Source organism: Rhipicephalus microplus, chromosome X (assembly GCF_043290135.1).
Source record: "Rhipicephalus microplus isolate Deutch F79 chromosome X, USDA_Rmic, whole genome shotgun sequence".
Lineage (NCBI taxonomy): Eukaryota > Metazoa > Arthropoda > Arachnida > Ixodida > Ixodidae > Rhipicephalus > Rhipicephalus microplus.
In genome coordinates, this window is record NC_134710.1 from 201,885,695 (window position 1) to 201,891,694 (window position 6,000).

Here is a 6,000-nt window from a genome sequence, read left to right on the forward strand (position 1 = left end):
TTTTTAAAAGAAAAGTCTCGCGAAATCATTCGCTGGCATAAGGCTTCATGCACACTACGTGAACGAATGCAGGATGGTGCTCGCTACACCTCGTACTATACGAACTCTTGCAAACGACTTCATAAGTGACATCACTCAGTTTGCGCAGCACTAGGTATTGTCCAAAGTATCTTCTTAAGAGCTTTTCGGAAAGTCCTCATTTTCGTACGGGCGTCTAAACCCATACTTTGTCACCAGTTTGGTAGACGACTGTTCTGCGGTGAGCATTGTAGCGGCCGGCATCGTACTCTTGCTGCTGGCGGATCCGTAAACGTGCAGGTTGCCTAGTTTTTTCCGCGCGTTCCGTAAACGTGTCGGCGTCAGGGTCGATGTCGTCAGCTTCGTGCGCTAACATCGCATCTAACATCGTTCATACTTCCCGTTCATTAACGAGGTTGAACGGAGTTATGCGCGTCGTTTCTTGTTTGGCCTTGTTGTACGTACGCAAACGTTATGTAAGGCAAGATTTCATCCAAATTTTTCTGTGTAACGCCTACGTACATCGAAAGCATGTCTTCAACGATTTCTTTTTACGCTCTGTCAGCCCGTTCGTTTTTGGGAGGTAGGGGGTGGTCTTACGATGCGTTGTCCCACTCAGCATCAGGATGTGACCCGAAACAGCTTCCGTAAATGGGGTTCCTTTGTCTGTGATCACAACGGTTGGTGCATCTTGCCTCAGTTCGATATTCTCAATGAAAAATCTTGCCACCTCTGTTGCTTTACCTCTCTGGATAACATTTGTCTTGGCATAACGGGTCATATAATCCGTCGCGACGATAACCCAGCGGTTCCTCCAAGTAGAAGTAGGAAGTGGGCCCAAATTGTCTATGCCGATCAGAAGAATAAAATCACAACCAAGCGTAATACAATGCGAATTGGGTAATCAGACGTCACGCAAGGGTAATTTCAAAGTGGTTCATTAGGGTGAGAGAGGGGGGCTGCGTGGCTTGCGCAACAACTGTGAACATTTAGGGCGCGGTGGTGAGCGTTGACGTGCGTGAGCATAAGTAGGAGCAGGCAGGGATCCCTTCAGGAGTGGTGGGAAGATTGATTGCAGTGTCTTCTCCTTATTAGGACAATGTAAGGGGCAGACTGGGAGCCCCCACCTCCTCTCAGGTGACAGCAAGGGCACCCCCCCCCCCTCCTCTAATCTCCACGCATGCATATGGGCGTTAGCGCTATGTCCGCACACATCAGCGAACAGCTCGTGTACCATTCTGCGCTTTGCGATCTTTTGCTTAGTGCTGTGTCACCGCTGATGCGAGAAACAGCATGAAAGAAACCTCTCTTTGGAGCGACCGTATTTCCATACATTATACGGGTTTTGTAGTTGTGCGACATTGGATCAGAGGGAGTTAACTGCTGGCCATAATTACTTCGTGTAAAATTACGACATGTTGCTATCGCATTCACACTATTTTGTAATTTCGGGGGCACATATTTTTTTTTCGAAATTCAAGAGACAAATTTCTCTACCACACCTATTGAACTCACCAACTGAAAGCGAGCGAGTACCAAAGGGTATGTAGTGCCATCATCACCATCGTCATTTTTTCCATCACCGCGCCGCGTCTCTCGCGCAGCTGGCGCGAGCTCGAGCTGCGCGAGAATTAGAACGAGCTTCTGGCCTGGCGGTTTGGACGCTGGTAGTCGACGTCTCACGTCTCTCCTTCTCTCGTCGCTACATTGGTGACCCGGAGAACACGCCCTTCGCCGGACGGCCCGCTGCCATGTTCCCGCAACTCTGCCCGCCAGTGCCGCCGTTCCAATCGACCTACCCAAAGGTATGGTTTATGCAGCTCGACGCCGTTCTTGCGGTGAATGGCGTCACGGACCAGCCGCTGATGCACGCCATTCTTCAAGACGCCCTTCCGGTAGAGTTGCGTCATCTCTCTGGCACTTCAACCTCCAGCCAGCAGCCTTACGATGACCTCTGCTCGGCGGTGCTTGCCAGACATGGCCTCACCTACCACCCGCTGCCGTTCACCCGCGACTTACAGGTTTCGTCCGCGTCGCAGCGTGCGGTACCCTCCGGCCCAAAAGTCTTCACTGACCAGGACCTAGCTTCCCCGACAACGTCTCCCTCCGCCTTGGATCCGGCCGCTGGCGCGGTGAGTCTCGCACCCGGTCACAGATCCGACGAGGTTCTTGAGGTCGTTCCTGCTGCCGACGACCTCTCCACCACGGGGTGCGTTTTTTCGAGGTCCGCGGCCGATGGTACTTCTGGCATGCTTGCTACCTCCATGTTTTCCATGAGAGCGACGGCACGCGACACCGTGGCCCCACCGGAGTCCATGACGACCACCTTGCCGCCCGCATCGAAGTCTGGCACAGGTGACCTTTCACCCGTTATTGACCTCCCGACTTCCTCTCGTCTGGCCACTAGAGACGCGTGTCCCACGTACGAACTGCCTACACCATCTGTCGAGCCAACTGAACTGTCTCCGACCCCTGTCGAGCCAACTGAAGTGCCTACGACATCTGTGGAGCCAACTCAACTGCTTACGACATCTGTTGAGCCAACTGAGCTGCCTACGACGTCTGACCAGCCAACTGAACTGTCTATCACGTCTGTCAAGTCAACCGACCTAACTACAACCACTGTGGAGCCAACTGAAAGCATGGGAACAAGCACTGCCACCAGTCCACCAGCGTCGAATACCTCGACAGTGACTGAGGCGACAACTGAACCCGTCTTTCCTGCACAGCCTCCCATGACGCCATTTCCCGTGGTCCGCGTATTCGGCACGGCGACGAACGAGTCGCAGCCGCTGCCTGCAGACGGCGTGTGTGACTACACCTTCTACGACGGCCTCTACGACACGAGCCCGTTTGACACGCTTTACAGCCCGCACTTTAGTGCACCAGTTGAGCACGTTCTCAGTCACGCGTCGCTTCACAGCGTCACTGAGTACGGCCTCTCTTTCGCCTACAGAAACGCATCACAAGTGGCGCGAGACCTCGAAATTCCAGAGGTGCTTTCCACGATTGAATACCTCTGGGACCGAGCCATCCGCCATTACGGATTTCTTTCCATCGAGCGCTTACTTCTTCGTCCACTGCGCAACTCTCAGTGTCGCCCACCAGAGACCCACTGGTTCCCGATGGTCACTACACGTTGACAAACTGGACTTGCCAAAGGAACACTTTATGGACTGCCGTTCATGTACATAGCATTTGTCGCCCTCTTTCTTTTTTTCATATGCGTTCAAATCGCGCAAAGCGCTAGGGGGGGAGCCCTGTAGTGCCATCATCACCATCGTCATTTTTTCCATCACCGCGCCGCGTCTCTCGCGCAGCTGGCGCGAGCTCGAGCTGCGCGAGAATTAGAACGAGCTTCTGGCCTGGCGGTTTGAACGCTGGTAGTCGACGTGGCTCCTCTTCAGGCGTGCAATAAAGTGGCGAGATCGGCCCGGCCCCATCGGCCGCCTTCGACGTCATCTCACGTCTCTCTTCTCTCGCCGCTACAGGTATGAGCAGGTGTGAGTATGAACTTGAGTGAACACCTGCCTTTTGGTGTCAGCAGGCGTGAGTATGGACAGAATGAGTCACTATGAGTGAAAAATGGCGTGAGTGTGGACGTGATAGAGTGTGTATGAGTCTGAATAGATGATTGATTGATATGTGGGGTTTAACGTCCCAAAACCACTATATGATTATGAGAGACGCCGTAGTGGAGGGCTCCGGAAATTTAGACCACCTGGGGTTCTTTAACGTGCACCCAAATCTGAGCACACGGGCCTACAACATTTCCGCCTCCATCGGGAATGCAGCCGCCGCAGCCGGGATTCGAACCCGCGCCCTGCGGGTCAGCAGCCGAGTACCTTAGCCACTAGACCACCGCGGCGGGGCGCGAGTCTGAATAGATGAGTAAGAGCGTAAGTGCTGCCAGTGTGTGGGGGTGTGAGTGTGAACTTGAGCTAGTAGGAATGTGGGTGGCACGTGAGTATAAACGCGGCCGACTATTGATGACTTCGAGTAGGCGTGACGAAACGTGAGAGAATATAAGAATGCCGACTTGGCTTGTTGGTTAACATATTTGAGGTTTAAGGTGCGAATACGACATGGACGAAAATAAGGCACACACACACATGGGGCGCTCCGTGTGTGTGTACCTTATCTTCGTCCATGTCGTATTCGCGCCTCAAATCTCAAATGCGAGAGAATACTTAAAAGTGTGAGTGGGTGTTAGTATAAACTGCAACGAGTACCCATGTGCTTGAGTGGATAAGGGTGAACCTGAGTGAGTCCCTGTGAGCGTCAGTGGGCGTGAGTACGCGAGTATTATATTGAGTGCCTATGAGTGTGAGAACGCATGAGTATAACAGGAGTGAGTGCATATGCTAGTTTGAGCATACGTCAGCATAAAAGTGAGTGATTATCTATGTGTGTAAGTAGTCGTGAGTATGAACGCTAGTGAATGATTATTAGTTTGAGTAATCGTCACTGTGGACGCGTGTGAGCACTCGTCAAGCATAGCGGGTGTGAGTACGTAGTACATTATGCAGTACTTGTGAGTTGAGTAGATGTCTGTGAACTTTATTGACCAGCTGTTATTTTGACCTTGCGCTAGGTATGCCGCCCATGATCATATCTTCTTGATATAGACTTTCGCGTCCTTAACACCCGTTTGATCGCTGATGTGCTATGCTCTCTTCTTGTGCCTTGGGGTTACAGCTATCATATTCCCTTTTTTTGCTTGCAGCATCCTCCTGAATTTAAGGTGAACGTCATTTTGATTACTACAGGTTTTTCACCGTAGGTAAGTTCAAATAAGATGCAGCTGTTATACGTATGTCTCCCGCTTGAAGGATGCTGACAGTCTATGATTTTTGATATGATGATGCTTGCCGAATGTGCTACACCCCATTCTTATTCCTATAGTTATTTCAATTTCGTGGTTCAGCTTCGCAGTTACTACTTGATCAAAGTAGACGTACTTTTTTACAACTTCAGGTACAGTAATACATATCTCGAAGCTCTATGTTCTTCCGAGGTTGTTGGAACTAACTTTCGTTTTCTGCAGATTAATTTCTCACATTCTAAGAGAAAGAAAGTGGGCGAAGGGGAGACAAAAAGTCAGGGGGGCAGCTGAGAACAGGCAGTCAATTGCGGCTCTAATATGGCAGCAGCAAGCACAGGACCAAGCTGAATGGCGGAACAGGGGAGAGGCTTTTGTCCTTCAGTGAGCGTAGTGAGAATGATCATGATGATGATGAGTAGAGGTGAGTATAAAAGTGAGCGAGAGCGTATGAGTGTTAGCAGGCGTAGGTATGAACGTTAGTGAGTTCTTACGTGTTTGAGTAGGTGTGAGTGTGCAGGTGAGTGAGTGTCTACGATCTCGAGTAGTCGTGAGTGTGAACGTGAGTTTCTTACTATGGCTTTGAGTAGTCGTCAGTATGAACGTGAATGAGGAACAATGATGGTGGGTAGGTATGAGTATGAACGTGAGTGAGTCCCTGTGCCTGTGAGTAGGCATGAGCATGAACGTTAGTAAGTGTTTATGGGTGGGAATAGTCGTGAGTATGAATGTTAGTGACTAGTCATTTGTGTGAGTAGTCGTGAGTATGAACGCGAGTGAGGGCCTATGGGTGTTAGTTGGCGTAAGTACGAATGTGAGTGAGTGCCTGTCAGTGTAAGTGGGCGTGAGTATGAAGTGAGTGAGTGCTTATGGGTAGGCGTAGTCGTGAATATGAACGTGAGTGAGTACTCATGAGTGTGAGGTGGCATGAGTGGGAACATTAGTGAGTGCCTACCATCTTCAGTAGGCGTCAATGTGAACGTGAGTAACTATTATTATGAGTAGCCGTGAGTATGAACGCGAATAAGGACCTATGAGTGTGAGTAGACGTGAGTATTAACGTGAATGATTACTCATGAGTGTGAGTAGTCGTGAGTATGAACTTGAGTGAGGGCCTACGAGTGTGAGTATATGTGCGTGAGTGTGAAGGCTGAAGAAAT